At 39.9% G+C, this 23,350-nt stretch overlaps 1 protein-coding gene across 2 annotated transcripts in view; it reads right to left on the bottom strand.

Moving 5' to 3' along the window:
* Nucleotides 1-4,385: 4,385 nt before the first annotated feature.
* PRCP (prolylcarboxypeptidase) overlaps nt 4,386-23,350 on the bottom strand; it is a 141,515-nt gene continuing 122,550 nt past the window's right edge. For both annotated transcript variants that reach the window (XR_009249654.1, XR_009249655.1), the window contains one exon: nt 4,386-5,185. The gene's annotated coding sequence lies outside the window, so the exon portion shown is untranslated. The remainder of the gene's footprint in view (nt 5,186-23,350) is intronic.

The raw sequence follows: 23,350 nt of genomic DNA, 5'->3' as shown, positions 1-23,350 counted from the left end.
GGGAGGGAGAGCGCGGCTACCGCCCCGGTGGTGGAGGGGAGGGGCTTACTTAGCCTGGGTGGTGAGGTGGGGGGGGGGGGGGGGGGGGGAGCCGTTTTTCTAGCTTTCTGGGCTTTCTCAAGCTCGTCACTTTAACCCCTTCGTTTCCCTTCGCTCTGGGGCGCTTTTCTTGCCAAGCTGCAGCTGCACGAGGCGAGGATTAGATGGCCCGTCCACAAATTCTAGCTCCTCTACAACCACGCCCTGGCGCGTGAGACTCTCTGAGGTCGAGAAGGCAGGAGTCCAGAGAAGTGTGTTTCAGCCCAGCTTTGGTAACAATAATAGCCACCAGCTACTGGGCGCTCGCTTATTCCAGGCGCTATCCGTACATTATCTCATTTAATCTGTGAACAGTATCCCTGTGAAGTGCATATTGTAACCATATATTCATCTAACAAATGAAAAAAACAGCCTCAGAGAGGTTCGTTGAGTTGGCCGCGTAAGCTATATCCCCTCCAGTTCAACACCAAAGCCATTCCTAAGTTCTTGACAGACCTTGTGCTCCCTCTTGGCCTCTTCTTCTTCATCTATAAGATGGGAAAAGGAAACCAGGGTCTCTTTAAGATGTAGCCCCAGTCGGGGCGCCTGGGTGGCGCAGTCGGTTAAGCGTCCGACTTCAGCCAGGTCACGATCTCGCGGTCCGTGAGTTCGAGCCCCGCGTGAGTTCGAGCCCCGCGTCGGGCTCTGGGCTGATGGCTCGGAGCCTGGAGCCTGTTTCCGATTCTGTGTCTCCCTCTCTCTCTGCCCCTCCCCCGTTCATGCTCTGTCTCTCTCTGTCCCAAAAATAAATAAATAAAAACGTTGAAAAAAAAAAAGATGTAGCCCCAGTCCTAAGACTCTAACTGGAGTGTCTGTAGGACTCTTAAGACCAATGCTCTTTCTTCTACCCTATTTCTATTATACCCTTGTTTCTATTGGTAAAAGTAACAACTAGCTTATAGTAAATTGAGGCAAGCGCTTGGTCCATCTTTTAGTATTGTAGATGGACAGCAGGAGGCAAAGGAGAAAGGAGTTGCTCCACTAAGCCAGCAGGTGCTTGAGAGAGAACCCTGTGTGTGTATAAAACTCTCAGCACCTTAGGACAAAATCTGGATCAGAACCTCTCCCCTACTTGTCATGCCATTTAAGTTGTCCAGCTGGAACTTCTGTTCAGGATCACTCTGAAGTTCACTTCGACCCAGTTTCACCTGGGCAATCCTCTTCAGATAGAGAAAATGAGCAATATGGTAGAGCATAGAAGATGATTCAGAAAAGACTGGTCTTTCCCCCATTCTGTCTTAGCTCCACCACTCAATAGCTCTGTGGTTTGGGTTAAAATCCAGATTCTGATGAGTACATGGCTTTGGTCAAACCAGCTAACCTCTTTCTGTCTTTTATTCACATTAAATGGAGGTAAGGGTGCCCACCTCATGGGTGTCTGTCATACTTAAAGGAAACATCCTGTGGAAAATCCTTATTTGTTGACTCTTGCATAGCCTGTGCTGGGTATTTGCCCTTACTTTTCTAACACACTACAAAGGTGACTATATTCCCTTATGTGTCTTTTCTGTCACAGGGTGTTCGTGAGGATTCAATGAGATCACATATATGAAGACATCATGATAGAAAAGACACATAAGATGTGTGATAAAGAGTTCTCTAAGTAAGTTATGATAATTTAGGTGCAGAGTCTGCCCCAGGGAAATGCAGACCATCTCTTGTAAAACTCTTTCCTTTGAGGGGCACCTGCGTGGCTCAGTTGGTTGAGCATCTTGATTTCAGCTCAGGTCACGATCCCAGGGTCCTGGGCCCTGCATCAGCCTCCCTGAGCACGGAGCCTGCTTGGGATTCTCTCTCTTTCAATCCCTCTGCTCTTCCCCCACTCACATGTGTGTGCTCTCTCTCTAAAATAAAAAAAAAATAAAAAATTATTTTCTTTAAGCCTCCATTTTCCAGGATGTAGCAAAATTTTTGAGCACCCTGAAGGTACAGACTTAGCAAAGAAGAGAAGCCAGAGAGCATTCCCCATTGAAGCAGACACTATCCAAGCAAACATGGCTGAATCAAACTTTTTATTTTTTTAATTAAGGTGGCTCAGTTATAATATTCCTTTTATTAGAGTAACACAGGATTTTGTTCTTCATGATCGGACTGTTTTACTCTTGGTGACATTTGCAGTGAGAAAATTGTGTGAGCCTGTTAACCAATTTGTGTTTTTCACCTGTCAGATGTGGCTGTCAGCACTTACCTTCTCCTTTCTGACATGACCATTCCATAGGCCTTCAGGTCTGACAGCTAAGAACATCTTTTTTTCACCTTCTTTTAACTGAGCAACTCTTACAAATCCCCAGACACAGATTGCATATGGCTTTACATTTAATTGATATCTTTAGTCTGAAAAATCTCTTGTAATCTGCAGAGAGTTAACTAAGCCCTAACACAATCATATTCAAAATAAATGGAATGTGAAAAGTTTCATATGTAAAATCCCTTCACTTCCTTATCTTGGGAGTTTTAAGCTCAGAGATTGTTTGGAGTTAATAAGGCCGGGTTCAAATTCTGGCCTGCCACTTGCCAGGTGAATGTTCTTGGACAAGTCAGTTCATCTTCTAAGGCTCAGTTTCCTTATCTGAAAATTCGGATGGTCATAACTGTTCTCAGAGTATTTGTGAGAATTACACGACATAGCAGGCAAATAATACCTCTGAGTCTTACTTTTTTCTCTCTGTACAACAGAGATCATCTCAACTCCTCAAGGTTTTTGTGAGTTGGGGCATATGAAAGCTCCTGGCATGAAACAGCAGCTCCACAAATTTCCATGTTCTTGATTCCTTAGGTCTCACCAGTTTCTTAACAACACATCACTCTATAAAACCAGCATCATTTGTTCTTTCCCCCAACAAAGTGATTATTTTCAAATGCAAGAGAGCAGCTATACTTGCGGGCTATAGAAACTTACAATGTCGCAGAGGAAGAGCTGAAATTAGAGCCTGAGATTGGAGTTCAATCTTCCTTTTATTATCTAACTGGTTATATAAAAGTCACTTAGCCATCTGAACCCCCAATATTCCCATGTATAAAATGGGAATAATAATGTGAACCAGTTTGATAAGGCTATTGTGAAAATCCATGTGAGCAAGAGGAAGTTCTTTGTCAACATAAAGCTATATCAAGACATATAAGATACTCATGGCTTGGAAGTTCTATAGCCTGATTCACAAAATTGATCCTTAGACATAAAATATCCATCTAGTCACTTATTCATTCAGATATTATTGACACCAACAATGTTGGTATTAGTACTGGGGAATACAGATACCAGAAGCCATGATCTCTACCCTTTCTGATGGAAAGACATGCAAACAAGTCATTGTAATATAACATAATACATGTCTCAATGGAAGTAAATTAAAGGTGTAATAGTTGATGGGATCAAAGGACCCACCAGTCGACTCAGAAAAGTCAGGGAAGCCTGCATAGACAGGTAGCATTTGAGCTAAGACTTAAATGATGCATTTGAGCATACCGAGAAAACAAGCAATATCTCTGGGAACAGCCCGAACAGAGATATGGTTATGTGAAAGTAAGGGTGTTTATGGAAAACTATAGAAAATGAGGCAATAAAGAATAACTTCTACTTGAAATAACTAACACCTGAAGCCAAAATAAATCCTTAGAGCTTCCAATATCCAACTAAATTGCTCATGTAGACCCTACCTCATGGTCTCAGTTTCTTTCCCCCTTGATCTACTTTCCTTTGGGGAAGAGCTCTATCTGAGATGAAATTAGTTTCAGCAGTCAGTGGCCAGATCCTGCCAAGCCCATCAGCCCCTCCTCCTACACCCTGAGTGAGCACACTCACTTGAATGGCTTTGACATCAATGCACTTCACTTCCTATGGGGCAAAGGGACCCAGCTCCAGCCTGCGCAAGGGCCTCTCTGCAGAGCTCCAGACTAGAGCTCTTTTGCCCTAGTGATACCTAATGCTAAGCAAGTGGGATTAGTCTCCTTGGGAACCAAGCCCCCCAGGGGCTCAAGGGCTGAACTGCCCCAAACAGTTTGGGAGAATTGAGATTTCATATTGTTCTTTTACACTTGGATTTCAGGACATTACTTAAACAAAAGCCCACCTGAGAGCTGCCTCCTTTCTTGTGGGTAAATATAGCAGCAGGATCAAGAGCTGACTTACTTATTTTGTTTTCCTCTTTGTAACTTTAATCATACTCCCTGCAGGACGATCTTAGTCCTCAGAGATGTCAGGAATGCACATTCACAAAGGGAAAAATAATTATGCATCTTTTCTCCCCTCCCCCCATACCAATTTCTCATAGCTATTTTTGAAACCTGAAATAAAATAAATCAATTCCTCAATTTCACCACACAATTTATTATCATTTTCATCATGAAATAACATTACCTCACAAATTGAACATACCCAAAAACATATCTCTTGGTTTGTTTTTGGTTTTTTTGTCATCTTTCCTCCTGCAAAACATTCTACTAACACCACATCTTAATTTCCATCTTAAAATATTAGATGTTATTCTGTTTGTCTATAGTTGTATAGCAAACTACTCCAAAACTGAGTAGCTAAAAACAAACAACATTTTATTATATCTCACAGTATTATGGATTACTAATTGAGCAATGCTTGGCTGAGTCATCCTTCTGGTCCACTCCACATCGACTATAGCTGGTGTGGAGGATCCAAGATGGCATCATTCACATGACTGCACCTGTGCCTACAATGCTGGCCTCTCCAACATACTCGTCTAAGAGTACTCAGACTTCTTAGGCTCAGGTATCCCAGAGACAGTGCTGCAAGTGGCCTTATGTGGCACCTCCCAGGCTTCTTACAAACTAGCCCCAGAATTCCCAGAATGTCATTTTCACTACATCCTGTTGATTGAGCAAGTCACTAAGGCCAGATCAAATTCAAGGGGAGGGAAATTAGAATCCAACCCTCAATGGAAGAAATAGCAAAGAATTGTTTTGGTATGTCTCTTAAATCTCTGTTAATCTATATTGCCTCCACTTTGTGTTTTCTTTGCAATTGGTTTATTGAAGAAACTGGTCTTTGCCTTGTCATCTTTCCCACATTCTAAACTTGGTTAGTTGCATCCAATCTGCATGGTGTCATTTTACATGTTTCTTTGGTCCCTGTTTCCTGTAAATGGGAAACAGAAGAAGAGGCTTGATCAGATTCATGTTCTTTTTTATGCTATAGTATACACACATGCACACACACACACACACACACACACTATAGAATATATGCTACAATATGTGTAATACTTTCATAATAACAATGCCAATGTTCTTAATAATATAATTACTACAAACAATTCTTTTTCTTTCCTTCTTTTTCCCCCATCCTTTTGTCCTTCAAACATATCCCACTGGTGAGGAACAGTCTAATTACTATGTTTTAAATTTCACTTCAAAAAATCCTAGTGGTTATGTCACGAATTCAATAGACAGGTGGGTTCACTTGTTCTACTTTGTTTTATATAAAATTTGCTTTATACATGTTTAATTTTGTTTTATAATTTTTACACATTTATATCGTTTCAAACTCAAAACTACACCATAAGACATAGTCAAGGAAGGGCTAGCTTTCATTGTAGCCCCTCTACCCTATTTTGTCCCCTCTTCCAATAGGTTATCATCGTTGTTGTTTTGTTTGGGTTCAGGCTTATTCTTTGCTAGATAATCATATATATGCTTCCCTCTATCTTTTTTTTTTTTTACTTCACAATAACATATCTTCATTCCTTTTCTTTTATAGTTGTATAGTATTCCACTGGGTGGATCTACCACAGTTTATTCAACCAGTCTTGTTATGATTAACTTAGCTGGGTTTTTTTCCCAGACCTTTTGTATCACAAATAGTGCTGCAATTAATAGCTTCAATGTAAAACCAAGGTTTACTACCTACTCGTCTGGTTCTCCTTTCATGGTATCAGTGTAGTTATGAATTGCTTAGGATAAAAAGAAGAATCCTTGCTACTAGACCCAGTCAGATATTTCTTTCAAGGGTTCCCATCAAGAGTAAAGTATAAAATGGAGTGACCAATCTTCATAAATAACAGCTGTGGCTGATCATTATAAAAATGGCCCCAATAAATCACTGATCCCTGGGTCCAAGCCCCTTTACAATGTGACATTGAAACCTCCCATGCGGTTTATTTCTCCACACTTTTAAGTCTGTGTTGGAGATAGTACACAAGTTCCAAACCTTTGCAACTTCCAACTCAAGAGATTGTGCAGCTTCCACTTTTATATTGAGATCCCCACACTATGAACAATCCCAGGAGAATCCTGATGATGGGCAGCACCACTGCCAGGCATGCCAGTGAAGCCACTCAGCACCTTCCAAACCCACTCAAATCATCAGATAACTGAAGCCACATGAGTGGTTCCAGGAAAGACCTGCGAAATAACCACTCACATTGCCAACCTATACAACCATATGAGGTAATAAATTTAATTCTAAGCCAGTAAGTATTGTGACGGTTTGTCATGAAATAACTTTCATGGGCTATTTGTTAAATAATAGCCTTCTCTGCAGAAGAATAGCCCCACACTTCAATAAATCTATCAAAAGCAACTAAACAGAAAGCTTTCATTCTAATGGAATACCTTGGAAATATCTCTTGAGCAAGATAATCCTTGCCCTACACAGGAAACAGCAGATGTTGGCGAGGATGCAAATAAAGGGGAACTCTTACACTGTTGGTGGGAATGCAAACTGGTGCAGCCACTCTGGAAAACAGTGTGGAGGTTCCTGAAAAAATTAAAAATAGAACTACCCAACCACCCAGCAATTGCACCACTAGGTATTTACCCAAAGGACACAAAAATACTGATTCAAAGGAGTACATACACCCCAGAGTTTATAGCAGCATTATCATCAATAGCCAAGTTATGGAAAGATCTCAAATGGCCACTGACTGATAAATGGCCCAAATGGCCATTACTCAGCCATCAAAAAGAATGAAATAAAAGAATGAAATCACTAGATTCTAAATTCTACACGTGAAACCAATTTTACCATACATGTTAACTAACCAGAATTTAAATAAAAACTTGAAATAAAAAAATAAAAGATGATCCCTTAATTTAAAAAAAAAAAAAAAAGGCTAATCCCTGCCCTGCCTATTTCAACTGAGATAATGGATGTGAAAGCACTTTGCAAAGTGGAACGCATCCTACCAGTGTCTGTCCAATTTTTTTAAGGTTTATTTATTTTTGAGAGAGAAAGAGCACAAGTGGGGGAGGGGCAAAAAGAGAGGAGGATGGAGGATCCCAAGCAGTCTCTGCAGCAAGCCTGATGCAGGCTCAAACCCACGAACTCACGAACCATGGGAACTACCTGAGCCAAACCACCTGAGTCGAAGTTGGACGCTCAACAGACTGAGCCAATCCAGGAGCCCTGTCCAATTTTTTTTTTGATGCTATGAGCTTTCCAGAATATTGCTAAACCAGGGCAGCGAGCAGTACCATAAAAGCAACATTAGACTCTCCTACCCTAGACAATCACTAAGTCAGTGTTTCCTATACTATGCCCTCCATCCCCTGCTTGTTATCAATGATTGATTGCTCAGGTGATCCCTAGTGATTTCAAAAGAAAAGAGAGCTGAAACAATTTTGTCGGAATATATTCCATAAATTTTAAATTAAAAATTAATTATGACTTTCACAGAAATCACAATTTAGTCTTTTTTTTGACAAAGGGATAGAGAGTGAGCACAAACAGGGGTGCAAGTGGGGGTGGGGAGGAGGGGGAGAGAGAGAATCTTAAGTAGGCTCCATGTGGGGATTGGTCTCATGACCCTGAGATCATGACCTGAGCTGAAATCAAGAGTTGGCAGCTTAACTGACTGAGTCACCCAGGCACCCCTCAATTTATTCTTTATTATCACATCCTAGTTATTACACATGTATTATAATATGTTTGTTCTGAATATGTTTGTTCTAATTAAATTATGTGACCATTCAGTTAAGAGAGGTGCTTTTCACCTCATTTTTATATAATTTACACATTACAGTTTTTGTTGGTAACATTTTCACTCTCTTCATTATTAATACAGTACATCTGGATGTTAAATCTATGAAAGCAGATCAATAGCTTCAAAGCAGTTTTTGTAGTACTAAATTAGTGAGGAAATGTAAAAAACATTATAAATGTATGTTATATATAGTGAATAAGACAAATGAAAATATAAAATGTATATGCTGGCATAAATGTATATTTATGTATATGCTGTATATAAATGTATATGCTGGCATAAATCTATAAGCATAATAATTTATAAAAGCATGGCAAAAGAATAGAAAAAGGAAGAAGAAATTTGGAAACTAGCTGATTTGGAAACTAGCTGACCAGGAAAGCTTCAGTATTTAAGAAAGCAAGAGTGAGGAGAGGTACTGAAAATAGGAGAATTGGTTGAAAGCCTGTGTAAGAAGCAGTTAGGTTCTAAGATCCCTTCCCCAACCCATGCAGCCACATAACAACATCTCTCCTAATTGGATTTGAAAACAAGATTTTTATTTCTATGAAACTGAACCATAATGGTTCTAGTCTAGGAGATTCCATGCGCAATGGAGAGGGAGCAATGAAACATTGTACTGAAAACAGAGGATTAAATGAGGTTCTGCATTATGAATTATGACCTTTAACCTTTTCAGTCAGTTTCTAGAATGTTTGCAGCAGGTTACCTACTCCTCAATCAGGAAATTGGAGTTGTCTTCTCTGTGCAGTTACTAGCACAAGAGAAAAAATTGGGTGGCCTCCCAGTAAGCTTTTTAGTTATCCACTCTTGAACATAAATTGTCATGCAAGGTTCATCAAATATTTGGGAAATGTCCTCAACATGGATGGCAAAGACAAACAAAAACAAAACAAAACAAAAGCAAAAACATTGGGAGATGAGAATCCCAGAGGAAACTGACAATGCAAAAAACAAAAGAAAACTCCCATAAATTATAATTTAAAGAGATAAAATAAGATTAAAAAGATAAGAGAAAATATCGCCGTCATGAAACAAGAATTAGATGCTACCAAAAGAGGAAACGGTATCAAAAAAAAAAAAAAAAAAAAAGCTCTTAGAAACTTGTGGTAATACATTTTAAAAAGTCAAGAGAAGAATTGGAAGATAAAGTTGAGGAAATATCCTAGAAAAAACAAAAAGTCAAAGAGATGTTCAATATTTAGCCTAAAGAAATTTCAGAAAAGAGAATAGATAAATCAGAGAAGAAAATATTATGAAAGAAATTAAAGAAGGAAATTTTGTAGAATTATAAGATATGCATTTCCAGAATAAAACAACCCCCTAAATGCCTGGCAAACAATGAAAAAAGACTCACACCAAAGGATATTATAAATTTTTAGAATATCAAGGAATAAAGGACTCTGGAGAAAAATTACCATCATGAACAAAAAATGAAAATAAAAATGGAATCAGAATAACATCAGATTTTTCATTAACAATAGTTGGAAAACAATGGAGCAATGAACTTAAAAATCTGAAAGAAAATTATTTCCTACTTAGAATTCTATACCAAACCCAATGGCCACTCAAGCATAAGCAGAGCATACCCACATTTTCAGATACAATATCTTATAAAATTATCTCTCAAGAAACTTTTCTCAGGGAACCAAGAATAATGTACTCCATTAAGAAGTAGAAGAAAAGAGTATCCAGAAAACAGGAGATCCATCATGAGATAGAATCAAATAGAATTCCCTGGATGATGACCAAGAAAAATATCACAACAATAACCATATAGAGACTGAGGGATGACAATTAATCCAAATCTAAGCAGGAAAATGGAGAATTCCTGGAGAAGGAGGGGATGTCTCAAGAGAAATAAATGGAAATGATATATATACTTATGTGTTTGACCATAATGGTAGGAGGTGGCAGATACCCTTGCTGCTCTCAATATCCTACCCTTATTCTTATCCTTACCTGACAGGGCCCACCTACTTCTGTGGAGGCTGAATATGACAGACAATTGCACTTCCCTTTTAACTACAGCATGGGCTGGTGATCCAATCTTGGCCAATGAGACATTAAGAGAAATCTATTCTTGGTATTCAAGGAAAGTACCCCCTTACCTACATATCAAAAAGAGAGATAAAAGGAGAGAAAAGAAAGAGGAGAAGAAATGTTCTCCTTCCTGCCTTTGTTCATATGTAAATGATATTTGGAGCTGTGGCAGCCATCTTATAACCATGAAGGGGCAAGCCAAAAAAACAAAAAAATCAACATGCTGAGGTTGGCAGACCAGAAATGTGAAAAGCACCTGAATCCTCAATGATATTATAATGTCACTGCATTAACTAACCCCAGAACTCTCTATCTGCAGACTTCTTGAAGGGTGAAATAATAAACCTCTTTTGTTTAGGCTACTTTTAGCTGGGCGTAATGCTACTTGCAATCAAAAGCATTCTAAATTCTATAAGAAGGTGTTACCATTTGAAAGGGCGGGCCTACGCCGGCTGACTCCATCTTGTTCTGTGTCCTTCACCTTGACCACACCTCCTCCCCTTGAGTAACCCCCCCCTCACCTGCCTAACAGGACTCGGACCCTTCCCCAGGACCCTTCCCCAGCCAATCGGCTGAGGCCATAGCCATTACCTCACCAACTGCCCCTAGGCCCCAATAAAACCTTTGTCCTTTTGAAACTCGCTCTCTTTCCCTGGTATCTCACCGCTGCGTCGGTGCAGGTAGGGGATTGAGCTCGAGCTAGCTCGAATAAAGGCTCTTTGCTTTTGCATCGGACTCGGCTCCCTAGTGGTCTTTGGGGATCACGAATTCTGGGCATAACACATTCTGTTAACCTGTTTAGGGAAGAATTAGTGAAATGTATATAGAAAACTAAGTCCCCCTCCACCAAAATAAGGCAGTTATTAACATAGGGTAAAACAAAAGCTGTACAAGAAATTTCAATAAAATGTAAATGAGCTGTGAAGAATATTTACTAAGAATAATCATTGAATATTAATTAAACTAAACTTTGTGCTAGAACTATATCAAGGGAGGACTGGAAAACAGATGGAAAAGATATTAAGTGTTCTATAACCAATAGTTTCAGGGAAGGCAGCCTTTTGAGGGATAACACGGAAGATAAAAGGGAGAGAAATCAGAATTGGACAAGGAGAGCCTTCAGATTCCAACGCATATCTGAGACTTCTGAAAGGAAAGGAAAGAAGAGGCCAAATCCAGCAGGGAGGGCCTCAGACAGTTCCGTAGATCTGACAGAAGTCTCTGCAAGCCCAGAGATGTCTGCTGCAAAGAGGACTCATTAAAGGAGCACTGCACTAGGCAGAAGTAGCTAGGTTTTTGCATCACCACTTCAAGCAGTTGTCTGAAGGGGTTGCCTCAATGAGAGCATGATCTCAGCTTAGAAGAAGAGGCTTGGGGTGCCTAGGTGGCTCAGTCGGTTAAGTGGCCGGTCGACTTTGGCTCAGGTCTCATGGTTTGTGAGTTCAAGCCCAGTGTCAGGTTCTGTGCTGACAGCTCAGAGCCTGGAGCCTGCTTCAGATTCTGTGTGTCCCTCTCTCTCTGCCCTCCCCTGCTCACACTCTGTCTCTGTCTCTCTCAAAAAATAAAAATAAACATTAAAAAAAAAAAAAAAGAACAAATGAGAAAAATTACACGTCCCTGCATGTGGAATCTTCTTTGGTTCAGACTTCATTCAAATACCTGATTGCATACCCCTCTTAGAGACTTAAGTTGAATCAGTGCGGAGCAATATCCATCAGGGCAGAGCATAAGGCTGCTCTGAGCCCACGGAGGTTTACACCAGAACGTGACAAGTGCCAACACTGGAGACATGCAGGGTCTCAGCAAGGCCGGGTAACTTGAGCAGCCCTCAGCCTAATATCCGGTACGCCAGACAGAAATGCTTAAAGACCTAGATCCTATTATATGAGGTTGAATTCATTCAATTAAACAGCTTAAGCAGCTCGGATCAGCCGCTGGAACCCTTCTCTGCGGAGTGCTAAAACAATGGCCTAAGGGGCAGCTGAAGTTTGTTTTCTCTTGTGTGAGGCCAGCTGGAGTTGCCTAGCACATGGCCAAACTGGGGAGGGCCAACACGACATAATTGCATTAAACCTGCCTGTTCTTTCCGGAAAGCATTTCCTGACAGCACCAAGGAGGAAATGAATAAAGGGGGAGCTTTTAAGTCTTAGGATACCACCCTATCTTTCAATCTCCCTCCCCCAATCCCTCAAAATCACTTTTATGAAAAGATAACCTGAATTTAGACTCCCCTACCTAAACACTTGTTTTGCTATATTATGCTTGGTCTTTCCTCATTATTGTTACAGTGACTTTTGTTGGGCATAGCATTAGGGGCAGCTGAAAATAAACTAGGGTATAGGTCTATAAGGTAGAATAAGGTATCACTAATTCCACTGCACTTTCTGAGAATCCTATTCTGCTTTCAAATCCATATTAAATGTTAACCTTTCTCTCAAAAAGCCCTCCCAGGTCTTTGTTACCACCAACTCAGGCTGCCATATCTCCCTCCCTCCTGCTTTCCTGATGCTTTACCTCAATCTCTTTAATGACACTTTTTTATTCATCCACCCATTCACTCAACAAGCATTTACTGAGTTCCCACTGTACATCTGAAGTATACTGGGCACCTTCATTATTCATTTAACCCTCACAATAACGCTTTCAGGTAGTTAATATCATCCCCATTGTACTGAAGATACCTAAACTCACAGAGCTTAGGCACCTTGTTGATGGTCAAGGAGCTGGTACGGACATCATTTAGCTTCAAATATAAGTCCAGTGTCTCCATGCCCAGTCTGCCGTATATCAGCTATTTGTGTACTTGTCTATCTCTGTCCCTTAAGAAATATCTATTGGGGGGGCATGTGGGTGGCTCAGTCAGTGAAGCATCTGACGATTCATGGGTTCAAGCCCTGCATCAGGCTCCTTGCTGACAGTGCAGAGCCTACTTGGGATTTTCTGTCTCTTCCTCTCTCTCTGCCTCTCCCCTACTCTCTCTCTCTCAAAATAAGTAAACTTAAAAAAAAAAAAAGAAATATCTATTGGGACCTACTATGTGGTAGGCACCATCCTAAGCACCAAAGATACACATGTAATTAAGTCCTGGTCCTAAGAAGACAGATATATTCCCAATGATTTATTTTAGTCCAACAGTCATGTCAATTTATTCATTCAGCAGACATTTGCTGAGCACCTGCAATATCCTAGGTACACCACGCTCTAGACATGGAGAAATGCCAGACATGTTTTCTGTCCTCAGGACAGCGTTCGAATAGAGGCACATGGAGCACAGAAGGGGGAGAAGCCTTCATAAAGAACATGCTGTTGAGTTGTGCTGTAAAAGATAAGGAGAGTTTTGGTAAATAAAAGTTTTTAAAAAGGTGGTGGGAAGGGCATCCTACAGAGAGCCTCGTGAGCCAGGACACAGAGGTATAAAAGTGCAGGGCAGTGTCAGGGTAATTGCGGGAGTACCATGTCGTTGGAATATAGGGTGTGAGACAGGGAGTAGAGAAAGACAAGACCAGAAAGGGTGCCTCAAATGCTATGCAGAGGAGCTTAGATTTGATCTTAGGAAAATGGAGAGAACCACCGGAGATTTCTGAGCAGAGGAGCTTATTTATCTTTGTGTTCCATGGCATGTGGCAAACCGCCTCATCCGTGGTAGCAGTTTTTAGCCTCTGTCACTTTCCTGGCACCAGAGAAGACTTTGGCCCCCAACCTGATGCCATGCTCTGTTTACAGAAGAAAAATAATGCCCATGCTCTTGCGTACAGCAATTTCCTTGCCAGCGCCTCTGCCAAGTCATCCCAGGTCTGAGAGCAATCTTTTTCTTTTATCCAAGGCCAAATTGCTGACTCCATGTTGTTGTCACTGCTACAGACTCTGCTAATTTCTCCTTGGCGAACTGAAGCTGGTCCAGTAGAAGCTCTAGACTGGGAGATTTAAGGAACCAGTGTCCTGATCCCTGCTTCACAACTACCTAGAGTGTTACCTTGGCCTGTCTCCCATCTATAAAATGGATAGATGATTTCGACATTCTCTTCCAGACTTGAGAATCTTGCCAACATACCTTCAGTGGGGCCAGATGGTAGCTATATCTACAACATTCTGCTTTACCATGCGGCAGAATAATTTTCTGTGGTTGTAATTTGTTTTATTCTCTCTGTACTTTGCCTTACATCTCCAACCACCACGAACTAACTCTGTGCCCTTTCTAGAAAGGTTGCTAGGGACATTTGCACCTATGCCTCAGGAGAGTTTTGTGTTGCCAAGCTAGAAGCAGAAGTTGCTAAAGAAAACCCTCTGCGTCAGTCTTTTTTTTTTTCTCTTTATTTGAGAGAGAGAGAGAGAGAGAGAGAGAGAGAGAGAGCATGAGTGGGGTAGAGGGGCAGAGGGAGAGAAAGAAAGAGAGAGACTCTTAAGCAGGACCCATGCTCAGCACAGAGCCCAATCTGGGGCTCGATCCCATGACTCTGGGATCATGACCCAACCAAGAGTTGGCTGCTCAACCAAATGAGCCACCCAGGCGTCCCTCTACCAGTCTGTTTTGAAAGCCTAAATGCACTGAGGATATTAGGTTATTTGTCCAAAATAGGGCCCAGAGAGAAAGGAGCACTTTTCAGAAGAGAGAGGCAGGAATGGCAAGGTTGAGAATTTCTGTCCTAGTATGACTGATTTTCCAAGGGAGTACATTTTTGAAAATAACTTTTTTAAATGTTTATTTTTGACAGAGAGACAGAGCATGAGTGGGGGAGGGGCAGAGCAAGAGGGAGACACAGAATCCGAAGCAGGCTCCAGGCCCTGAGCTGTCAGCAGCACAGAGCCCAACTCAGGGCTCGAACTCACAAACCACGAGATCATGACCTGAGCCAAAGTCGGAAGCTCAACCGACTGAGCCACCCAAGAGCCCCCACATTTTTGAGAATAAAAGGTAAAATTGCTTATCAGTAATTACACTGGAAGCAAGACATAAACCAGGATGGTCATAGGCAAACTTCATGGTGCAGTCACTCTATACCACCATTCAATCCAAGAATTGTGGCATCAAGACTCACTGTTCGAAAGACATCACTAATCAATCATCACATTCTTTCTACCTAGCCCAGATGAGCTTAGAACCCTTCTCAAAATAGTACTCCTGACACTACTAATCTATCAGTTTTGGCCCTTGAGTTGAAATCTTTTTATCACAGGTAACTTTGTAATAAAAATCATACAAAGTGGAAATCATGGTACTCTGCCCAGATCCCTTCTGGGAGCTGATGAACCCATCCCCCAGCAGCTGATTCTATTGTCTACTAATGGCTGACAGCCCTAGCCCTTATCAAGCATTGCCCACTGCTGAGGGAATTGCCTTGCTCAAGGTCATATCCTTCCCCAGGTGCACCAGAGACCAATGACTGGCAGATGGAGGGCTACAAAGGCCAGAAGCCCCACCTTGCTTCAATTTGAGTCAAGTGTGAAAGGCCATCCTAGGTCCAGAGCTTTCCACAAGATCAGCTGAGGCTGATAGCAGGTCACCTTCTTCTGCATAATCTTGACTTTCTCACTTCCTACAGGTGTATCTACTGAGAGCCCCCTCAATCAACCTTCTGAGCACAACTCTCCATCTCAAGGTCTGTTTCTAGGGATCCTTATCTGAGGAACCAAACTACCTTCTGTGCTGTAAGAAGGAAACCCCAAGGTTAACTTTTTAATTTGTATCTTAGTAAAATGGGTCAGTTAGCATTTATTTCTTATTTCCATATTTCATTGATCTTAATTTAAAAGCTGCCCTAGAAAATACATGCCCCTTCACTCTCTACAATCAGAAAAGTGTGAGTTCTCTTCTTCTCTGGTCTCTAGAGGAGGAAATAGGGTTGCTATGTGGTTCTATAACAAAGTGGAACAAACACTTTTAGGAAGACAGGAGACCAGGATTTTAGTTCTGGCTTTCCCAATAACTCACTATGATGTGGGAAAATCATTTCCTCTCTCTAGGTGGTTCCAAATTTACTTGTCGATAAAATATAAGGCTTGTCATAAAAGTTACACAAAACTTGGAAATGAAGTAGAAATGTGAGTCCTACATTCTTTCACTGTTATGCAGGCACAAAGACCACCCAGAGATTGTCTAGAATAATGAATTTAATTTTTCTCACAATTTGTTATTAGTTGAAGTTTCCAGATTTAGTAAAACTACTTATCACCTGGTAGAATTTTGCCCAGTAGATATGCAAATTTCTATCCATGGAACCACAGAGACCTATAGCCAGCTTTTATGCAAACTCACCCTAATATTGTAATAATATATACCTGGCTTTTTAAATGTTCTTTGAACCAACCATAACATCTTAATGGCTTCTTTACTAATTCATAAATTAAATAGACTCTCTTACCTGTGGTTCATTTATATTTGCCTGAGAATCATGATTTTACCTTTTTAAAAATTATACTTCAACAGGCTTGATCTGCTCCATGATGCTGAAAGAAAACGAATCTACTCACCATTTTGAGAATCAGGGGATCTCATAGTATCTACACAAAAGCATCCAGGACTTCTTTCTGCAGAAATCCTCTGGACTGTGATACCCTTAGGAGAGTAGTCAGCAGCACCAGAGCCACCATCAGTTGACTACTGTGCAGCTAGGGTAGAGGCTGGGAAAAGAGCAGCCCAGCCAAGGCTTAGTGACAGGGACTTTCCCAAGGTTTCCCAAGGTCTGAAAGGTATGCAAGTTATATATACTCAGAGTTAGGACTTAAACCCAGGCCTGTCTAGCAGTATGGGAAGCCCATTACTACCACTGCTCATAATTTTCATGCCATAGCTCATCTGCCTGCAATCCCAATGTATACCACATATGCCTAGCACAAAGTAGGCAATCAATGTATATCCCATGCAATTAAAAATTTTTAACTCTTCCTAGTGACTAGAACTTGGATATTTCCAAAGGACAAAATCTATTGATGAGCCTCACTTCAGACCACTAGAAAAGACAGACACTTGGGAGCCAGACAGGCCTACATTCCACCTCCTCATTGCCACTTAGTGGCTAATTAGTACTGCCACCTTGAACCAGAAATAAAGCACCATGAGCCTTTGTTTCCTCTCTTGTTACATGTAAATAATTCTCATAGGCTTCTTATGAAGATTAAAGTAGAAAAAGGAATATGAGTGCACTTAGCACAAGACCTAGCCCAAAGGTGCCTCCACCCACAATGATCGTCCCCTCTCAGAAGACCCTGGAAGGCTTTGAGGCCTTGGCTGGGCTGCCGTTTCTACCAGCCCCCACTCCAGGCACACAGTGATCAAGGGATGGGAAAATCTCTCTGTTCAAACAGGTGTCACTGTTCTAAACCTACAGTCTCATTTCCTGATCGTGTCTTAATCTGCTCGTCGGTGGTGAAAGTTGATTTCTTGCACATTCTTATATCAGTGGGAATTTCTGCCCTTGGCTGACAGGCATTATGGGCTGGCTTTGACATACAGCCCTACAGGGCCTGAACAGCCTCTATTCTTTCCCAGTCCTGAAAGGGAGCTTTGTGCCAAGGATTCATTAAACTGCACTGCACAGCCCCTTCATAAATGGGGCTCAATAATGAACAGTCGATTTAACTGGAAAAGCTGCTGGAGCTGTTAAATTAAAGGGAAATAAAGTGCATTTTAGACTCAGTCTGCCAGAAGAAATGGTGACCTAAAAGGAAAATCTTCATTTTTATTGAATTGAAGTTTTTAAAAAGTTTAAAATGTCCAGGAAGCTTCCTTGTGACAGGCAATGAGACATAAAAGCTCAGAATGCAGGCTTGAGATAGTGGTGCTTTTTATTCACCATCCCTAAGTGAGTCTTAGGCTCTTAAATGGTGCAAAGGAATGATCTCATTTTGAGAAGAAAATATGAAAAGACTCTGTAATATGCCACAAGAAGTGTTTTTGTTTTTGTTTTTAACTTTAAAAAGTATTTTAAGACCAGGCTGTCTCTTTCATTCTTGGAACATTCAAAGGACCAGGAGCCATTCTTTTCAATTTTTCTGCTCTCTTTCAGGGATAAGAAATTTCTCTGGGAGGAATCCAATTGTTTCTCCTCACACTACACCTCAGAGTTTTGTTTGGTTTAAGTATTGTGCTCTGACGTCTGACTGAGTAGTCTCTCTTTTAAATCTGAGATTTTCACAAGTATGCATAAGTGCTCCAAAGAACTTTCTTCTCTATTTATTTTTCTGAGTTATATAACTTCCTGGCATGGTGACAGAGAACATCTACTAACATACGCTGGAATGTTGTTTCCAATAACTCTCAGGTGCAAGAAGCAAAAGCCACTGTGCTTTGGCAGATAGAATAACCATATGGTGATCTTAGCTTTTCTCTGCCACGCTGTCGTGAGCTGGGAATTCTTCTTAACATGCTTCCCTATGCTTCGTGTTTTCAAATCTTTACATAGAATCTGCTCCTGGGCATGTTACAGGCTTCAGTACCCTAGTCAAGGCCTTTTCTGGTTTTCATCGTTAAGCATCATTTGACCATCAAAAACAACAGTCAGTCATCACAGGGAATTTAAAGAGAAATCTGAAAGGCAATGTGAAATAAATAAAGGCCAACTTCCAGCCTTACTGTTCAGGGTCACAGGAATCAAAACACAGATTTTCAGTTGCAAAGCTGTATAGAAAGGGCAAAACTTCCTTTTTAAGAAGTTATCTGCTCTTTTTCTGAAACCTACTTTTTCATTTAAATTCTAAGCCATCGATTTAATTTTTTAGGATTCTGCAATAGGTGATTCAAAGCCACCTTGAGAGAATATCCTGAAGTTGAAAAAATATATCTGCGCATGTTTTTATTTTAAATGGTAACTATGGTGACCCAATAAGTAGTATTTTTTTATTCTTTGTTCATCTACCACTAATGAGTCACAATCAACCAGTGTAAATCATAGGCTTTCCACACCATGAAATTCTGGATTCATAATAAAACTGCTGTTATTTTAACAAATTCTAGGATGAACTTTGTCCATTATGAGCCCTGATGGTTATTAGGGTCTACACCTGCATCAGGACAATTTCATTCACCTTCCACTAAAGATTACCGCACTCCAAAATGGCTATGCCATCCTGTGTGGATTGTGTGGCTTGATTGCATTTTGACAATTAGCATTGGGATAAATATTCATTAGAAAATTCATATTAGACCAGTCCATATTTTACATATGGCATCAGTCATTCAAACACACTCTTCCAGTCATGACTTATTCCTACACAAGCAATCATTAACCTATTCAAAACATATTTAGCTTGAAGATGGGAGATAAGAGGATTTTCTGAATCTGCACAGATTTGACTACAGCCAGATTGCAAGTTAAGGAGAATGTTAATATATTACAGCTTATCTAAAGGAAAATGACTGGGAAGGCAATGGTGATCAAAACCAAAGCACAGGAGGAAGTATGCTTTTATAGGATTCAGAACACTTATTAATTCATTACTCTATTCATTTTAATGAATAAAATCTTACGTGTTTTTTTTTTTTTCCTGCCAGTGCATACTTTTTCTGAGGAAAGGAAAGAAGTTATTTTCAGTGCCTAACAGAAAATGTGTTAGGTAGGGGTTTAATAAATATTTGACAAGGGAATGAAAGAAAGAGGAAAAGGAAGGGAAAGGAAGGTAAGAAAAGAGAAAAAAGGGAATGTAAGACAAGGAAAGGAGGATGTTAGTCCAGGGAAAACTAGAAACAACATGATAGCTTTCTTCACATATTTAAAGTACATCATTTGGGAAAAGGATTAGATTTATTCTTTTAGAAACCAAATAATTTAACCAAGAGCTATAAGTAGAAAGTTGGAGATTTCTGGGTCCTGGGTGTAAAGAGTCACTATCCCATTCAAACAACCAAAAAGCTGAAAAAACTGAGAAATCAACAACTCTTTTTAGATCCATAAGAGAAATAAGGCCACAAGGCAAACCCCCAGCCCCCAAATTGGAGGGAGAGAAAAATACAGAAAACCACATTTACTGGCACAGAAACATCCATGGGACCAGTGCTGGGGTAAGATAACCTGAACTGTTAATGCAAAATGCTGGGGGCTCAGTGTAGAAAATCCTGAGAAATAAAAACTTCAGAGGGACCCCGTCATCATGGGATTCCCCCAAATTTTATAAGTTCCTGGAGCTCCCCCAGTTCTCACAGTAAATAACTGAGGAAAAAATCCCCTTGTGCTTCTAGGAGAGGCAGAAGAAAAGAAACCACCTTGAATTATGCCAGACCATTCTGTCCTGAAGAAAGTCTGCCCTCAGGAAAAAATATTTAACTAGAGCCTGACCTACCTGGAAAAAAGGAAATACCTAATTCCAGCTCACACTTGCCATCCTGTCCCACCTAAGAGGAGGAAAACACACACACACACACACACACACACACACCTGCCAGGCACTTGTGAAATTCGTAGTTTGGGGCACAGACTCATAAAAAGACTGAGCCCTATTCATAGGTCTATAAAATGCTTCCCCTCCCCCCATACCTCACTATCACATTACTAAAGTCTTATTTACTTCCTTTTACCTAGTACACAATGTTCAACTATCAAGAAAAATTACAAGGCATACTAAAAGGCAAAAACACAGTTTGAAGAGACAGAGCAAGCATTAGAACCAGACTCATATTTGGCAGGGATATTGGAATTATCAGACCAGGAATTTAACTATGATTAATATGCTAAGAGATCTAATGAATGAAGTGGACAGCATGCAAGAAGAGATGGGTGATGCAAGCAGAGAGATGGAAATTCTAAGAACCAGAAAAAAATGCTAGAGATCCAAACACTGTAACAGAAATAAAGGATTTTTTGATAGACTTATTAGTAGACTGGACAGGCTAAGGGAAGAATCTCTAAGTTTGAGAATATATCAACAGAAGCAACCAGAACTAAGACACAAAGAGAAAAAAGACTGGGGAAAAAACAGAACAGAATATCTAAGAACTGGGACAATCACCAAAGGTATAACACAATAATATGGAAAATACCAGAAGGAGAATAGAGAAAAAGGGACAGAAAAAATGTCGGAAACAATGCTGCTTGAAAATTTCTCTCAAATTAATGTTACACACCAAATCAGAGATCCAGGAAGAGCAGAGAACAGCAAGCAGGATAAATGCCAAAAAACAAACAAACCAAACACTCATTTTGGGATATCCTTTCCAAACTACAGAAAAGCAAAGATAAAGAAAAAGTCCAAAGAAGCCAGAGGAAAAAACACCTTACCTTTAGAGGAGCAATGATAAAAATACATCCAACTTCTCCTTATAAACAATGCAAGCAAGAAGACAGTAGAGGGAAATATTTAAAATGTTTGAGAAAAAAAACACCAACCTAAAATTCTGTACCCTATAAACTTATCCTTCAAGTGAGGAAGAAATATAAAGACTTCCTCATACAAACATTGAGGGAATTTGTTGCCAGTAGACCTACCCTGCAAAAAATGTTAAAAGAAGTTCTTTAAAGAGAAAGAAAATAGTATAGGTCAGAAACTTGGATCTGCATAAAGGAAGAGCATAAGAGAAAGAATAAATAAAGGTTTATCAATAAATAAAGGAAAAAAATATTTTCCTTTTTGTTTTTAAATTTTTATTTTTTATTATTCTTTTTTTAAATTTTAATGTTTATTTATTTTTGAGAGAGAGGCAGAGTGTGAGTAGGGAAGGAGCAGAGAGAGAGGGAGACACAGAATCTGAAGCAGGCTCCAGGCTCTGGGCTGTCAGTGCAAAGTCCGACGCAGGGCTCGAACTCATGCAGTGCGAGATCATGACCTGAGCCGAAGTTGGACACTCAACTGACTGAGCCACCAAGGTGCCCCTATTTTTTCTTATTCTTAACTGAACTAACAGACAACAATTTGTTCAAAATAATAATAGCAATAATGTATTTGATTATGTATGCTTATGTATATGTGTGTATATGTATATGTATGTATATATACACACATATATATGTATATGTGTATATATATGTATATATACACATATATATGTATATGTGTATATATATGTATATATACACATATATATACACATATACATATGTATATATACACATACATATATACATATATATATATATATGCTTATGTATAAATGGAATGAAGGGCAGCAATGACACAAGGGACAGGAAAGGGGAGCTAGGATTAGTTTGTTATTAGAAGGTATTTGCACTATGCACAATGCAGTGTAGTGTTATGTGGAAGCAGACTTGGATTAGTTGTAAATTTATGTTTCATACTCTAGGGAACCACTAAAAAAAAGTAAAAAAAAAGTATAACTGATGAGCTAAGAAAAGAGAGAAAATGGAATCATATAAAACACTCAGTGAAAACCACAAAAAGGCAGAAAAAGAGTGGACCACAATAAAAAGGCTGGGGGGGGGGGCGGGACAAAGACTAAGGGCAACAATTAGTAAACAGCAATAAATATGGTAGATAATCCAACTATATTAATAATCGTCAGAGTGGATTAAAAAACAAGACCCAACTATGTTTTGTCTACATAAAGCCCACTTTAAATATAAAGCACATATAGACTGGGGTGCTTGGGTGGTTCATTTGGTTGAGTGTCTGACTCTTGATTTCAGCTCAAGACATGATCCCAGGGTCATGGGATCCAGCCCTGCATCAGACTCCACGCTGAGTGTGAAGCCTGCTTGGGATTCTCTCCTCTCTCCCTCTGCTCCCACCCTGTTTGTGCTCTCTCTCTCAATCTCAAAATAATAAAATAAAATAAAATAAAATATTAAAGCACATATAGATTAAAAGTAAGCGGATGGAGAAAAATATATCATGCTAACACTAACATAAAAAAATGAAATTAGCTATATTAATTTCACACAGAGAAGACTGACAGGAAAGTTATCAGAGATAAATAGGGACAGTATATAATGATAAAGGGGTCAATACTCCAAGAATGCGTAAGTCCTTAACACATATGCACCTAACAACAGAGTGTCAAAATACATGAAGCAAAAACTGATAGAACTGCAAGGAGAAATGGATAAATCCCTTATTAAGTTTGGGACTTCAATACCCCATATCCAGCAGGCAGAAAATTAGTAAGAACATAGTTGAACTCAGCACCATCCATCAGTTGAATATAAATGGACATCTATAGACTACTTCATCCAACAACAGCAGAAAGTGCATTCTTCTCAAGTTTACATGGAACATTCACCAAAATAAGCTACATTCTGGGCCAAAAACAAACCTTAACAAATTTACAATAGAAATCATACAGTGTCTTCTCTCAGACCATAATGAAATTAAACTAGAAATCAATAACAGAAAGA

The sequence above is a fragment of the Neofelis nebulosa genome, chromosome 10, assembly GCF_028018385.1.
Source record: "Neofelis nebulosa isolate mNeoNeb1 chromosome 10, mNeoNeb1.pri, whole genome shotgun sequence".
In the NCBI taxonomy this organism is placed as follows: domain Eukaryota; kingdom Metazoa; phylum Chordata; class Mammalia; order Carnivora; family Felidae; genus Neofelis; species Neofelis nebulosa.
This window is presented reverse-complemented; position numbering and strand designations above follow the sequence as displayed.